Source organism: Hakea prostrata, unplaced genomic scaffold (genome assembly GCF_041222555.1).
Source record: "Hakea prostrata isolate BN-2017 unplaced genomic scaffold, UWA_Hpros_2 contig_27, whole genome shotgun sequence".
NCBI lineage: Eukaryota > Viridiplantae > Streptophyta > Magnoliopsida > Proteales > Proteaceae > Hakea > Hakea prostrata.
In genome coordinates, this window is record NW_028291146.1 from 336,266 (window position 1) to 353,298 (window position 17,033).

Below are 17,033 nucleotides of genomic sequence, written 5' to 3' on the forward strand. Positions count from 1 at the left end.
CTCCAGTTTGAAACCATTGCTCTAAGAGATTTCGAGAGATCAAACCAATGCAAAAGAAATCGCACGGAACAGAACCAGAAATTTCCAGTCGACTAATTGGAGCAAAAACCATGCATTAGAAGGTTGTTAACGTAAAAGATGCATGCAATAATCATGCAGGAAATATATATTGTTTGATATAGCGATTTAAGGATTCTTTTTAATATTAAAAATAAAAATTTATGCATTTGATTCACTTTGTGAAGATGTCACCAAGGTAGAGTGCTTAAATCCGCAGAAGTAGAAGGAAGGGAGGAAGAGAGGGATAATAGGTAGTTCATTCCCGATTTCTGGTGGATATTTTAGCTGACGATTGTGGCTATAGAAAAAAGTAGATATTCTTGGAAGAAGTTAGTTATGGCCGTTGGTATCCAACCCAAGTATCACAATGTTGAATTTCATATAAATTCGAATCTCCTGTTGAGAGGAAAATGGGAAAGATCATTTTGAAAACAAATTAAATTCCATCCAGGAAAAAGAAAAAGAAAAAGCCAAATAAAAAAGGGAAGAATTATGCAAGGTGCTATTCTCTTCTGGCTTTTCTTAACTTCTTTTACCTGGAATGTTAATGGAGAAAGAATCCTTGGAGAAAAAGCAGTTGCAACAACCCCTAAAAAGACAGCAGCTGCACCAGGAGGCTCCGATGGCACTTTCGACGTTATGCGTTATGGCGCTAAAGGAGATGGACGAAGCGACGATACCAACGTAATCAATCCTCAATTCTTAATTCTCATTCTTTTTTTCTTCTTTTTTTTTTCTTCTTTTTCTTTTATGGTTTGCAGAGAGAGGTTATGAACCCTAAATTTTGCAGGCTTTCATGGCGGCTTGGAAAGAAACATGTCAATCTTCAGGTTCAGCGACACTTTCCATACCAAAAGGAAGCTTCTTAGTTGGTCCCCTTAAATTCAAGGGGCCCTGCAAAAACACTGGTTCACTTACTGTCCAGATGCAGGTGTATTTCTATAGAAAAAAAAAACCATTTCTTTCTTCTCAAAACAGATTGGATTGTCCCCTAACATGAGGTTTTCAATTATCTATACAGGGTGACTTGAAGGCAATCACGGATTTGGGCAAGTATGATTCGGATGATTGGGTCGAGTTTGGATGGGTGACCGGATTGACGTTGACCGGAGGTGGGACTTTTGATGGCCAAGGCGCTGTATCATGGCCTGCCAATAAATGCCCTAAAAGTCTCACCAATTGTAAAGTTCTTCCAACAGTAAGTGGATATGGATTCAACTATTTTACTTGCTGGTTTTGTGTAATCTATCGTTAGGGTTTCATTAACAAAGGTAACTTATTTTGTTGCAGAGTGTGAAGTTTGTTAGCATGACCAAAACAGTAGTGAAGGGGATAAAGTCTTTAAATAGCAAGTTCTTCCACATTGCTTTGCTCAGCTGCACAGACTTCCAAGGGAGCGATATCACAATCACTGCACCAGGAGACAGCCCTAACACAGATGGAATCCACATAGAACGAAGCAGTGGTGTTAGCATCTCTAATTCTGTAATTGGTACCGGCGATGATTGCATCTCCATCGGACAAGCCAATTCCAATGTCCACATCAATGGTATCACCTGCGGACCTGGTCATGGCATCAGGTTGGTGCATGAATCAATCTTGATCTTAAATCCTGCTACAAAACCTCAAATTCATTCACGAATTTTGTTGATATGATTTTTTCTTGTAGTGTTGGAAGCTTGGGGAAATACCCGAAGGAAGGTGATGTGAGAGGGCTTACTGTTGAAAATTGTAAATTAAGTGGAACAACGAATGGAATTAGGATCAAGACATGGCAAAACTCACCCGACGCCCGGTGCGGCTTCTAACATGACCTTTGAACACATTGAAATGAAAAGTGTTACTAATCCAATCATCATCGACCAGACATATTGTCCTTACGCCAAATGTGATGAAAAGGTTAGTAGCTAGAAACCACCAAATTCGTTCATTGCTGCAACTTTTTTGCTTCGTTGAGGCGTTTTAACAAACACTTTGGAACATGACAAATGGATTAATATTGCAGGCACCATCAAAAGTTGCGTTGAGTGACGTGTCCTTCAGGCACATTACAGGAACTTCAGCTTCTCCAGTGGCAGTGACATTAGAGTGTAGCCAAGGGGTGCCATGTAAGAATGTGAATCTTGAAGATATTCACTTGGAACCTGCAACAGGAGGAACCGCAACTACGTCATCGTGTCAGCATGTCAATGCCAAATATATTGGAACCCAGATTCCTCCAGCCTGTAAATCCACCCTGTAAACATAGGGTTTGGCTCCTCTCCAGAGGGTGAATATCTCCCCCGGGGGGCCCACTGAAATCTAACATCTTGCCAAGTGGAATATACCGATTCAAGGATTCTTTTTACCATAATTTTAATCTATGCCCCCCTTAGCCAATGGAAAGTTAGTAGGATGGCCAGGAACCTGACTTCTCTCGAAAGTGAGAGGTCGTGGGATCAACCCTGCCGGCGGCATATGTAATATCTCCATCCCCCAATTTCCCTATGTATAACCAACTAAGAACACTCAGTTGTTTAACAGTTAATTCAATAAATTTTATGATGAAAATACCTTTGTGTCCTTTTGGATTTCGTTTATTTCTTTACTAATGCTGGGTTTCCTTAATGTAATATATTATGTGTGGGTCCCAGTTAGACAAACAATATTTGTCGTTATTAAGTATATTCAAATTTCAAACGTGACGGGACAAAAATGCCCCTTAGGTTATTTAATACATTGTGTTAATATATGGTTGTTTTTTTTTGGGGAGAAAATTAATATATGCTTTTAAAAAGAGATAATTGGTCATTAAGCGTTAATTATATTGTTAATATATATAATAACACAATGTATTAAATAATATGAGGGCATTTTGGTCCTTCTCCGTTTGAAATTTGAATATACTTAACGGCGGCTAACAATGTTTGTCTAGTTGGGACCCACACGTAATGTATTACGCTAAGGGGACCCACATTAGTTTGTGGTCCACTAGGGAACTAAACAAAATCACAAAACTAAACTCCAACCAAAATAAATTCGAGGAAAAAAAAACTTACCAAACTAAACAAAATCACATCTTTCTTTCGTTCTGATTTCTTTTATTTTATCTTTATCCTTATTTTTTGGTAAGGGTTCTTACTTTTATTCGATCTACCAAACAAATCTAGAAAAAGAACAAAAAATAAGAACTTATCAAAAAATTCCCTCACAAAAACGCAAGTGAAGTTTGAAGCTTCAAACCTCTGCAACTTAAGGCGGAAGGCCAAGATTCTACTTCGAATTCATTGATTTAGCTCTTCATTTTTTGGTATTAAAGTATTGGTTTTCAACTTGATCAGAGGTTTTGATCCTCTTCTTGAATCCTTTGTTGAGTTCTAAATTTCAGCAGCAAGAGCTCTGATCACCATGAAAGAGAATCTGTTATGGGCGACGGTAGAGGCCTAAGTCATTATGGAGATTATTGTCAGAACAAACACCGCAAAATAGCGAATCGGAAAAGAAACAAAAATGAAAACATATAGAGATTTAACGTGGTTCACACACCGATGTGGTATACTACGTCCACGAGGAAGAATAAGAGATTTTCTACCTTATAAATGAAAGACAAAATGAGATCTTACAACCAATCGCTAAGAACGGCGTTACAAGAACTCTAATCGAAAATCTCAAATCTCTCAGTAATGTGGTAGGCGAACATAAGATACATATCTATAGACTCTAATCAGGTAAACGGGTCGGGCCCAAGCCCACCTCTTCCACCACAAATCTCCGCAAATGGGTCATTCAGGTCGCCCACTAAAATATGTCGGTGCGGGTTCATCTTCCAAATCAGGTATAAGAATTCGGGTCAAAGCATAACAATTCTAAGACCAGGTTTTTATCAGAGGTTGCAACATTGAAGGATTACTATTTACCTAACTTGATATGTTCTGATAAATTTTAATTCATTTTGTTTTGTGTTGTACATGCTCAAGCGCTTTTGGTTGTCAAAATCCATGAGAAATAAAAATGAAATTTAACAGCAAGGGAAGAGACATTTTTGAACTTTGGGCCTTGACATTGAGTAGAACGTTGACTGCAGAGAACAAGTTCTTCTTTCGCAAGTCGCAGGTTTGGTGAGTTTTTTTCCTTCTTATTTATTTGAAGAGCTAAATGATGGATTTAAGTGAACAGTGGATTTAAGCAAACTGTTGGTCTTCCTCTTTGGTTTGAGAAGTTGCAGAGGAACGGTTTGTTTTTCACCATTGTTTTCAAACCCTACCATTTATTTGCAGGGAGTTAGTTTGATGATTGGGTTAAATAAAAGAAAGAAGCTCGAAATAATACAAGGGTATTTTTGTCACAAAAAATTGTAAAATCAACGGTTTTTGTAAAGTTGTATATAGTTGCTCATTTCTGAAAACCACAGGGGAACCAAATGAAGAAGAAATCTATTTTGAACAAAAGGTGATTGGAACAAACTTCAAAATGTCTAGATGAAAATTACTTTTTATCTTATTTTCTTCCCTAGTACCCTAATCAAGAGGTCCAAATTACCTATACGAGAGAGAGAAATTGTACCAAATGTGCAGATGAAAATTGCATTTTATCTTATTTTGAACTGATAAGACAGTGACCAACTAATAAAGCTGTAACTCTTTTTCTCTGTTAGGAACCCGCGAATCGAATGCAAAATTGTTAATATTAGAGCGATCAATCACACACAATCGAATAGAAAACAAGGAAGAAGGAGACACGGATTTTACCCTGGTTCACCTCAGTGCGAGGCTGATATAGAGGAAATATGATCGAACCTGGTTTGTACTCAATTTGACCCTCGACCCCGGTCGAGGCGGAGGGAATCGACTTGCTTCCGAGCGAGCCGGGTCCTGAAGATAGCTTGCTGAGGAAGAAAACTAAATCGGCAAGAGGCACGCCCTAATCCATCCGACTAATGGATTAGGTTAATTACCGTCACATCCTGCCCAAATACACCCAGCCTATACCCTATCTAGGTTACCCGGGGGAGTGATCCACAGCCCAAAAAATCAAGTTTAGGAACGATCATATCCATTTACCACAATAACATAATCAAAAGCAAGAACAAATCATTCTAATCTAATAAGTTAATAGTAAAAGTCAAGAAAGGATCACAGAAGTATCAGTAAAGAATATCAGAGTGCGGAATAACAAGATACCAAATCAAAAGACAACTGTAGAGTATAGCGGAAATATACCCCACAACATATGCGGAAGGTAGATCGAAATCTAAAGCAAGCTCTAAGCTAATACAAGTAAAATAAAAGTCTAGAAGAAACAGGAGAATGTAATCCACATCTTTAGTCGGCTTTTCTTCTTCTTTAGTCTTCATCTTCTTCACTTTAGGGTCATGCTCTTGAAGCTTTAGATCAGCATCTAGCGCACGATCCCATCGACGAATAAGATGATGCCAGCTGCCATCAATAGGAGTTGTCAGTGCAGCCCAAATCCAAGTGTTGGCTGCCTCGTTGTTCATTACCTTGTCCAAGGACATCCGGAGCTGTACCATGTACGGAAAGGTCCTCCGTACTGGGGCACGGGTTCTCTTTCGTACCTGCAATGTCATCTAAAAACAAGTCCCCCAAAGGGTAAGCTCAAAAGAACTTAGCAAGTAAACCAAACACAATAAGCATCTTCACATGCATTCACAAACAAACATATATGCAATGATATGAAACAATAAATACAATATAATTCCAACTCTATATATATATATGCTGGTCTCTATTGGCAGACATGCTTTAAGTCATAGCACCATACTTCTTTGGGTAGGTCTCAATCACACATCATCAGTTGGCAAAGGGTCCTTCATCCATCTAGGACAATCCATGGCTGGGGGTTAAGTCACCGGTCTCTCACATAACCGTTTGGTGTAAGTATTGGCACATGTCAGGGTAAAGCCTAGCCCAATGCAAATCTTCTACTTAGTCATATCACCTCAGATCCAGATACGTCCATTCCTCGCCCCTAGCGATCCTTTCCGATATCCATCACACTAGAGTCAACGTATCCTATGGTAGAACCAACTCGGACTAAGGACTCATCAACCCTATAGGTCATCCACATATAGTAAATGGGAAGCTCTCATGTCTTCTCACGGGTTGGTTACCGGTCTTGAACGCCCATGAGCCTTAGTCTATCCATATGCAACCCTACCCATAAATGGCCCCCACAATGTGATTCATGTCCCCTCACGGGTTGGTTACCGGTCTTGAGCGCCCATGAATCCCCATTGCTACCACGGGTCGTTCGGTCTCAATACTATCCCCAATGATGTCCAAGGACAGAAATGTCAAAAGGACATTCCCCAATCCCAAATCATACCTAAACAATCACAATCATAATTCAGTCATATCATCCACGACAGATATCTTATCAAATAGAAGAGTATAATAAGACAAGATTAAATGAATAGGAAACATACATGAATAAGCATTCATTCATGATCAAGTACATAAAGTAACTAAGGAAATAAGATCCTACTGTACTTATAGCATTCATATCATAATGGAAACTAACATAACAGTAGCTAAATCATGCATTCATGTCATAATACATAAAGACATGTAAATAGGCATATTGTGAGTTGGAATACTCACCTCGTAATCCGAACTTATAGTCTTCAAATAAGAAATCAAAGAACAGATCCAAAATCACCTAAACAAGCTTGACAAAACATGTATAGGTCATAAAAAGTGATTCCAAAAGATTGGAGTCGAAACGGATCAAAAACAGAGTTGCTGTCACTGCGGGTTGATTGGCTAGGTTTAGTGCTCCAGTCGACCCAGGCAATATGCCCAAGAGCAAACCCGAAAAAAAAAAATAGAATCTTGATCCAAAACCTATGCTACACAAACCGGAATGCGACGAAACTTGGAGAAATTGTCTAACATAGTAGTCTAAGACTAAAAAGCATAATTTAGACATCAAACCACCATTAAAACCATTACTTACTAATTTAGAATCATAGTTTCTATTTTGGAAAACAAGACATTCTAATTTGGAAAACAACATGGTTTTCATTGAAAACAAGCTATGAATGAAAGAGATGAACTAGAGATGTTGAGATCTCATTCTAGTACATGAACACAGTAAATCAAGAGTAAGAATGATCATAGAGATGCATCTAATATGGTAGAAGAAATCAAAATAAGAACATGATCATAGTTTCAGAAGAAATCATGAAAATCATGTAGAGAATGAATATGAAATCATAGCATATAGAATGAGAAGAGATTGTAGAAGATATGATTGTTGAGATGCAATATCTTCCTTATAATCTCAGATCAGAGAAGAGAATGATCATAGTAAGAATGAATCAATAGCATAATAGATTGAATACTAACCTTTGATTGAAGAACAAGAGAGATAAAGCTTGAGAGTTGAATGTAGATCTTCTTCTACTCCAAAAGAGGCTTGGAGATGAGTTTCCTTCGTTCTCTAGGTGTTTTGGAGGCTAGGGATACTAAAAACACAAAGTTATGAGGTATATATAGAAATAAGGACCTAAACAGAAGATTCTGCTCGAATTCTATTTATGTGGGTTGATTGGCTGGGTTGAATGGCCCACTCGACCCAGCCAGTCGACCCAAGCTGACAGCAAAGCCTAAAACAGGGATTTGAGGGCCTTTCTCTTATCGGAATCAAACGAAACTTTCTACACAACAACTATAACTTACCTAGCATAGGAAAATGGATTTAAATCATATCTAACCATGCTCTAAGGTCATCAACCAATCTTCTCTTCATCAAGGTGCATTCTCTTTTCTAAATCAACCAAGCTCTTCAAGTAAGGAATTCCATCATCAATTTTCTATGGGTTTTTGAATCTACACTAAGGGAGAGGTCCGACTTGACTTCCCTTGGACCTTCTAAACATATCAACACCATACTCAAGGTCCGACTTCAAGGTCAAACATCAAACAAGTTCTTCTTCATCAAAACAAATAGGGTGTCTAATTTAGGTTTTGGGCTGGATTTCACATTCTCCCCCCCCCCCTTAAAATAATTTCATCCTCAAAATTGGGAGAGTACTTGGCTTCCAAAGAGATGGTGGTACTTCGCTTCTAACTGGACTTCCTTCTCTTAAAATCTACGGGAAACAAGTAACGATAAGACTTTTGTAAGAAAACAGGGGAGTAAATCTAACATGCTTTGAAATCAAATTGAAAGTATGATCATGGCTTCATGAAGATTTCACAAGGATCATGGCGAAGATCAATATGAAGAGAATAAAAACCTTAAGAATGAAAGGAGATTGTAGAAGAGATGGTTGCAAGGATGCAACATCTTCTTCGTAATCTAAATCACAAGGAATAAATCATAGCAAGAGTAGATCAATACAACACAAGAGAGATTACTAATCTTTTATTGAAGAATAGGAGATGAAATGTTTGAAGTCTTGAAACAATTAGAAGGAATAACAATTCATGGAGATCACATTTGATTTCTCTTCGAAATCATCATGTGGAAAATTCACAAGGTTATATAGTGTATGGAGATCCACTCTAGAACAGCAGGGATAGAAGGATCAGTCATGGGAATGATTTAAGATCACCCTCCTATCAAAGGGAATGGGAGGCACAAGAAGAAATTGTAGAGAGAATAGATCAGCTTCGAGGTAAACGTCTAATAAAAGAAACTAGGCAACTCATACGACAAAGAATAAATCGAACAATGTATATGGTATGTATGCATTTGGCACAACAACAAGGTTAGGATTAGGTGGGTTTTCACAATCTCCCCCCCTTAAAAAAATTTCGTCCTTGAAATTGAAAGCATACTTGGGCTTCCACTAAGATGAGCAAACTTCTTTAGGGGTGTGATTCTTCCACCAAAACTTTACGGAAATGGAAGGTACAATGAAAAATAGATCTAATAGGTAGAGAACACTGGAATCTTGGCTGGTTTCTTAAACAGCTAAGAGGAACTCAAAACAATACTCATAGGCACTTCAATCAAGACTAGCCAAACTCATATGGCAAGAATAAATCAAAACAATGCATATAGCTTATATGCAATGCATCAGTAAGGATTAAATCGGGCAACGCATATGATATGTATGTAATGTATAAGCAAAGAATAAATCAGGGCAATGCATGTGGTATTCATACTGATGCGTCCAAAATCTTCTCAGCCCTTAGATCTCCTCGTGATGACCTGCAAAACGAAAGCGTCAGATGTGGCCCGACCGCGGGGGTCGGGAGTCCACCTCTGAAGGCTAAGTCAGTTGATGAACTTAATCACAAACGGCTCTGCTAGAAGCACAGAGCTGAGGAATAAAGAATTGGGAAAGGTGATCTAGATCGTAAGCCTCTAATAGTTTACGTCTACCAGTATGTATCTGAATCTGTCTCTCTCACCTCGTATGGCAGTGAGGTTTATATAGAGTGTACCTTCGAATCTCCTTCGTTGGATGCACTTGATCCTTCTTCGGGTAGTCGTTGGATCTTAATAGTTAGATCTGTTGAGCGATAGACTTCTACTAATTTGGACTAGTAGAGGATTCCTGAGATAACCTTTAGGTTATGCGATGATTATCCCTTCGATAATGATTAGGCGCAGCCGTCAATTTGAGTCTGCCATCATTAGGGTAATTAACCTAATTCATAAGTTGAATTAGGGCGTGCTTGTAGCTGAATAAGTTTTCTTCCTCAGCAAGCCATCTTCTGGATCCGGTTCGCTCGGGAGAGAGTCGATTCCCTCTGTCTCGACCGGGGTCGAGGGTCAAACCAGGTATGAACCCGGTTCAATCATATTTTCTCCATATCACGAGCTCCCCAGACCAAGCGTTTGGTCGATCCCAAGGGCTTGGTTTTTAACTGGGTTCTTCGTCAGGCAATAGTCTCTGCATGTTCCATTAAATGTCATATCACATTTAATGTAGTGGTCACTTTTCCTCGAGCGTTGTGAGGGTAAGGCCACATGTCTCCTTGTAGTCGATCTGTCGTGGCTCATGTAATCCAAGTGATGGTTTTCGAACGCCTGTTTCGGATTCGTGAGTTCAAACTTTCAAAACGTCTTCTAATCTCGATCGTTGATTTTGAATCAATCTCAATCGTTCAGATTCTCGAACACTCATGCGGGTGCTTTTAAAAGTGGTTCGTTGTCTTCGTAGCTTTCATTCTTCCTGTCCGGAATTTGAACCTTTGTCGTCTGCTTCGCACCTTCCTGCTCTCAAGCTTTTGCCTCACTGAATCAGTAAGTTTACTGATCTTTTTCTTTTTGTACCTTACTGAATCAAGTAATGGCGGATAATAGGGTTTCTCTGGTATCCAGTTTTAGTAATAGTAGTGGTAATGAAGCTTTTGCTTCTCCTACTTCCAAACAGTCGGATAGTGATAACAAAACCCTAACTGTCCTCTGGCGCGAGTTTGCTGAAGTTTCTCAAAAAGGTGTAGAGAGAAAAACCGAAACTCCTTCTGTCCTTCCTGAGTCTGGATCTTCCAAGACTTCTAGGATAACTGCCGAGTCTTCTAGGCAGCCTCAAACTTCCAGGTCCAATGGCGGGCCTGGCTCTGTTCCCTCCATTTTCAAGGAGGAAACCCTTCTTTCAGCGATCCAAGATTTTGATTTTCCTTCCTCTTACCAGTTTTGTCCCGAAATGCTCCTTCCCAATAGCTGGCGTCTCATCGTCGGCTTCTTGGGTTTGTGTTTTGAACTTGGCATTACGCAATCTCTTTCTCTCTTTGTGCATTTTCATGTTCTTTCTATCTCCCATCCTCCCGGATGGGTTTTTCTGTCCAAACGCAATAAGGCTGAACTTGATTGGAGGGGCAGCATCCTTGTCAAAGGAACTTGCCCTTCTAACCACAAAAGATGGCGTGAACGATACTTTTTCTGTCGAGTGCCTACATCGGATCTTAACTTCCCGACCGTCTGGAGGCGGTGTACTTCTTCTTCTGAGAATAACCGAGGCCTACCCTTATCCAAAGAAGACGAGGCGACCATCATCTTCTAATCATCATCTTTTAATTTTACTGAAGTGATACGTCTTCAATTCTGACTTTTGCTCTTCTTTGCAGTGCCTCCAAGAATGAACCCCGAGAACCTGCGAGTGAAGGCCGCTAGGGCCATTGAGACAGCCGAGCAACGATCTCCTAGAGCCTTGACCGTTGATCAAGAGGCTTCTGTTCCCTCTCCCGACCCCTCTTATAGGGTATCAGGAATATCAGGCCCATGGCAGATGCTTCGGGTAAAGGGAAGAAGCCGATGGTGGAGAGGACTAATGTCTCCTCCTCCACCCGAACCAAAAGGAGGCATGATATAGTTGATGCTTCCTCCCATAAAAAATACAAAAATTCTGCAGATTTGTGAGGAGGTCTTCACCCCCCAGTGGACCCTGAAGTTGACCGACAGGGTGACACAGGATCCTGAGAAAGCTGCAGAGTGGAGCTCCCTCAGTCTTGTTCCTTCTGATCACCAGGAATTTGAAACCCTGGATGACGTTGCCCTTGTTAGTCAATCCACAAGGTACCGGTCTTCTTGCTTACTTATTTTTTCACAATTTCTTATGACTTCTTCTGATAATTTCCGCCTTCCCAGGAATGCTGTGTTGAGCTTCTATCAACACATGGAAGCATTGAGTCAGGTTGGCCGCAACAGCTCCTTGCTGCACACCTGTGAAGAGAATTTGGCCAAAGCCAATTCTGAGATAGACCGGCTAACTGCAGCTGCCGAGGAGCTACAAAGAAAGCATGAGAAAGAAGTGATCTCCCTCAAGGAGGCCCTTGATGCTTCAAAGGCTCATGCTGTTGCTGCCGAGCGCGAGGCCAAAAACCAAAATGAAGCTGCCACGTTGTTCGGTGACAGACTTGAATTTAAATGTATAGTGAACGAAGAATACTTGAAGTTGGCGATTCCCAGCAAGCCCGAGCACATCAAGCCGGAGCTTCGGAAGGATAGTGTTCGGAAATACCTGAACAACGAACCTTTCTCCCAGCTATTGGGTGCTTACAACGTCGAAGCTTATCACTTGGGGCAGAATGACGTTTGGGAGCGAATTCTCTCATCAATCCCTTCCTTCGATACTGCTCCCTTTCGTGAGGTGTGCCATAAAGAGGTCTTCGGGAAATTAGGCATGGATCTCCCAGACTAGGGTCGGGAAGAAGATGATCCTTTTCCAGCTGACCCACAATATGAGGCATATTTGGCTGACGAGCCGGCACTTCAAGAGGAAAAGTCACAAGCTGCTAAAGAGGACTCTAACAACGTTAATCTTGAGGAAGGCTCTTCTCAAGATCCTGAGAAAAGTCCTCGTGACCAAGGCTCCTCGGGCAACAATGAAGAAGAGGCTTAGGGAGTTATCTTTTTTTTTTTTTTTTTTTTTGTAAAGATTGACCTCCTTGCTAATGAATAGACACTTCTTTTTCATGTTGGCCTTACTATTTCCTCGTCTCCTGCTGAAATCTTGTCTTGAATAAAATATAAATGATAAAACTTATCACTTAACTTCACATTCCTTGACGAATAATAATATTGTAGAGATATTATGAAGATACGTTTTGGAAAGATGCATTAATCTTCCCCACTCCTTCATTTACTGCAAAGTCCGCACGTTTCCCTTCTTGTATCCACGAAGTTCAAACGTTTCCTTGCTTTGGTATACCATTCATTGTTTCCAATGAATCGGTAATACATCCATTATCACAATGGCGGTGCGACGATTGGAGGTATCCCTGCATCGGGTGCTCGCCTCCACATGTTTCCATGTGGCCTCCCTACGACCGTTGATCTTGCTTGTTACAGATTTCGAAGCGTCATTTCGATCTGGGCCATTGGTTGTCTTTAGCTCTCAACTGTCGTCTTAATACCTGAGGCTATTTAAAGCCTTCGTGGGTACTCTCCATCTATCCTGCTATCTGCAAGTTAGATTTGCTAAAGGGACATTCCGTCCTCCTGCTTGCTTCTGTATTCCTCGTACTCCAACAATAACTCGATCAACTTCTGAACAAGTGAGTTTTTTGATTACTCATTTCTTTCCCCCTTTCCCCCTGAGTGAACTGCACAGTAGTAGTACTTGGGGTTTAGTTAATCGAGTTTGGGCATTTGACAGAGAACTAGGGTTTTCCCTTGTTGCTATTGTTGTTGGATATCTGTACTGATACGATTTATATAGTGGCTCCCAGGATCAACCCGAACTTTATCAGTGTGAAATCTTGTAAGAAAATCATTCCGTCAGTGGTGGTTGGGGCCAGTGAGGTGGTTTCAGCTAGTGAATCCTCCAAGCGTAAGGCAACGCTGTTGGTGAATCTTCAAGTCGGATTCCCACAGTTTCTATTGATGTCGCCCCTATGCCTCTTTTTCCTAAAGTGATAGCTCGTTCTTCCCAGGAAGATCTTGATCACTTCGTTGTTGATGGCACTGCTGACGCCCCTGCTGCAGAGACCGTTGGTGCACCCCTGAAGGAGACTCTTTGGCCATCTGAGGCAACTATGTTGGCGTCTAATGAAGGTGTGGTCCCAGCAGGTGCTGCTCCTATTTCCAATTCTAGTGCTTGTTTGGCATCCTCCTCCTCTCCTTTGGAGTTGGAGGATTTTGCCACCAGGAAGCGCCGTCGGGGGACAAGTGATACAGCTCATCCTTCTCTTGGTGTAGCTCATCCTTCTCATCCTTCACCCGAATTAGTGTCAAACGAGTTTGACAGAGCGTTGGAATGGTGTACTGTTGCTCGAATGACTTCTGAGAGCGCAGTTCTTTCCAAACTTCCAGATGAAGCCTTTATGAAGTCACTGGTGATGTAAGTCTTGCTTCATTATCTTTTGATTTTGAATATTACTCTTCTGCTCCTTTTTAACTCGGAAGTTGTTTGCAAGAGTCTTACTGGTAACTTCCACAACCAAGTGGAAGCAGCCTCTAGGCTCAATAGGTTGAGCAATGAAGTTTCCAAGCTTCGGGAAATCTCTGAAGCTAAAGATGTTGAGATTGCTCGCCTTAGGAAACTAGCTTGGGAGTTTGCAGGAGAAAAGAATTCGGTGATCGATCATCATCGGTCAGACTTGGATGATGCCAGGGAGAAGATTCGGCACTTGGAGCGAGGAGTTGGAAAGTTAGGAGCCAAAGGATCTGAAACGTTACCCCAAAGGCAAGCTGACATTCCTTTGCCCGAATCCCTTCCAACTGATGTTCGCAGAGTTTGCGTCTTCAAGTATTTACACAATAAGCCCTTTGTTGCTATGCTGAATGCTTATAACTTGCAGGTGTACTGGGATGGTGAGAACGAAGTATGGGAATCAATATTAAGGAAGGGTCCTCATTTTGATACGACTCCCTACAATGTTGTTTGCCATCCTGAAGTATTTACCAAACTGGGCCTTCCTCCTCCTGACTGGACCAAAAATAAGATTGATCCTCCGCCTTCTGATCCAGATATTATGCATTATCTAGAAGATTCTCCTGTTTATTCTCCCTTGGAAGGATTCAATTATGACGAGCTCGCCTTGAATGCAAATTTGGTCGAAGACCATACTTCTCCTGGACAAGCTGGACAAAGAGTATGAAATTGCGGAGGATTTTATACATACTGAAATGTTTTTTGTAATCCTCATTTCTCCTCTTCTTTTCCTTGAATCCATACCAATGATTGACTCATGTGTTTGTTCTAGCAAAGTTGTGCTGATCTTGTATGACTTCTTTAATGATCATCGATGATGACTTTCTTTTTGGACCGAAGATTGTATCCAGCTCTTGTAATCTTATGTTTGATGTTGAGACCGGCCTCTTCTGGTCTTTTGAAGAAATAAGAAATTAACTTCATCTTGAACTTTGCTAGCCACTTGAATCGCTGTTGTACTAGGTCTTAGTTGTTTAGAACAATGCCTTTACTTAAAGATTTTCAGAGAAATACAATAAGCCTGAGAAGGAACTCACTCGGGTTTTAAACCGATGCCTTTACTTAAGGATTTCCGGAGAAATACAATAAGTCTGAGAAGGAAGTCACTCGGGTTTTAAACCGATGCCTTTACTTAAGGATTTCCGGAGAAATACAATAAGTCTGAGAAGGAACTCACTCGGGTTTTAAACCGATGCCTTTACTTAAGGATTTCCGGAGAAATACATTAAGTCTGAGAAGGAACTCACTCGGGTTTTAAACCGATGCCTTTACTTAAGGATTTCCGGAGAAATACAATAAGTCTGAGAACGAACTCACTCGGGTTTTAAACCGTTGCCTTTACTTAAGGATAATTTGAAAATTCAATAAGTCTTGAAGGAACTTACTCGTGTTTCAAACCGACGCCTTGTAGAAGGAACTCACTCGGATTTTCATCCGATGCCTCGACTTAAGAGATTCCGAAAAAATTCCATAAGTGTTGAAGGACCCACACGGATTTTCATCCGATGCCTTATAGTTGAATCTTCTTCTTGAATGTGGTGTATGATGCCCCCCAATCAAAAGATAATTTGTTGAAAGCCAAAAATTGCATTGATTGAGTTGAAAATGTTTACATCACGAACAAAATTGAAATCATCATCAAGGATAAAAAATTTTGAGATGCCTGGCATTCCACGAACGATCCAACTCTTTCTGGGTGTTGATGTTCTTCAGCTTGTAAGCTCCTGAACCAACTGGTTTTACAACCATATAAGGTCCTTCCCAGGAAGGGTCCAATTTTCTTTGGTGACGCGGGTCGGAAGCTAAGGTGTTTCTCAATACCAAATCTCTGGCTAAATACCGACGATTCTTCACTTGAGTATTATAATGAGACGCTATCCTTCTTTGATAATGTTGAGTTTGTGTTATTGCCTTTGCCCGAACTTCGTCCAACAGATCAAGACTATCAAGCAGTCCTTGCTCGTTTGCTTTTTCTTTGAACTCTCGATCCCGTAATGTCCCCGCCATTATCTCCACCGGTGCCAATGCTTCGGACCCATATGCTAACCTGAATGGAGTTTCTCCTATGGGTGATCGTGTCGCTAACCAATCAAAAATAAAATCCTATACTAATCTAGCAAGCGAAAAGTACGGGGTCGAACTATGGGGAACTAAAAGGCTAAGTTACTAAGATTAAATTTAACAAAACTAAATTTAAACTAAATCTATTAACTAATGTAAAACGTTAACTGTGAATATGTGAAGATCTTTGGGATTTCGAATCCCCAATTCTTTTCCCTAACCGATATAACTCTACACTTCAAAGTAAATTAGGGATGGTCTTCCTAGATATGCCCTATCTTCGCAAGACTATCATCCTTCGCGGAAGCTTGGCACGCTTAGTTCGCTGAGTTATAGAACATCTTTGGCCAAACTCAAACACAATCAACTAGAAGATATAGAACAATCAACTTAATGAAATAAGCATGGTTCATCTACATCCCAAAGCAAAGGAACTAGTTACTCATTATTACAAAGTTCATAAGAAAAATAAAGATGAGACATAGGGAGAGAGAGAGAGATGTGGTCTTCTTCTTCAGCAATGAGAGAGATGAGAGCCGCATTCGCCGTCTTCTTTTTTGTGGTTGGCTTCTCTTTTATGTCTCCCGCACACAATGAATCCCCTCTCTTTACCCGTCGATTTGACCTTTATTTTTTCGGAATTTGGAAAAACTCAAAACTGGAAAGTTGTAGATATCTTCAATGTCGTTTCATAGAATCTTGAATCATCGAAATCCAAGCTCATACGAGAGAGATACTCCTAAAATACTGAAGGTAGGTCTGTTTACCCGATTTTCAGATTTATTACCAATTTCGTTCCTTAGACCTCCACCTAGTTCCAATTTGGCTAAGATCTCACTTTTCGTGATTTCTTGAGCAGCAAGATTGAATGCCATGATTGAAAATCCACCAATATCTAATATATTTGCCAACTTTACTCCCAAAATCTCCTTAAACCTGAAAAATACACAAAAATACTCAATTAGATCTCTTTAATTAAATAAGTATGGGGAATTAAATCAAATAAATAATGGTAAATGCATGCTTATCAGTGGGTGTTCGAACCGTAGTTCTATAGGCCCACAGTGCATTATGAAGTTCT

The 17,033-nt window shown here is 40.4% G+C and overlaps 1 pseudogene; it reads left to right on the forward strand.

Moving 5' to 3' along the window:
• Nucleotides 1–552: 552 nt before the first annotated feature.
• On the forward strand, nt 553–2,302 carry LOC148999194 (exopolygalacturonase-like; annotated as a pseudogene).
• The last annotated feature ends 14,731 nt before the right edge of the window (nt 2,303–17,033 follow it).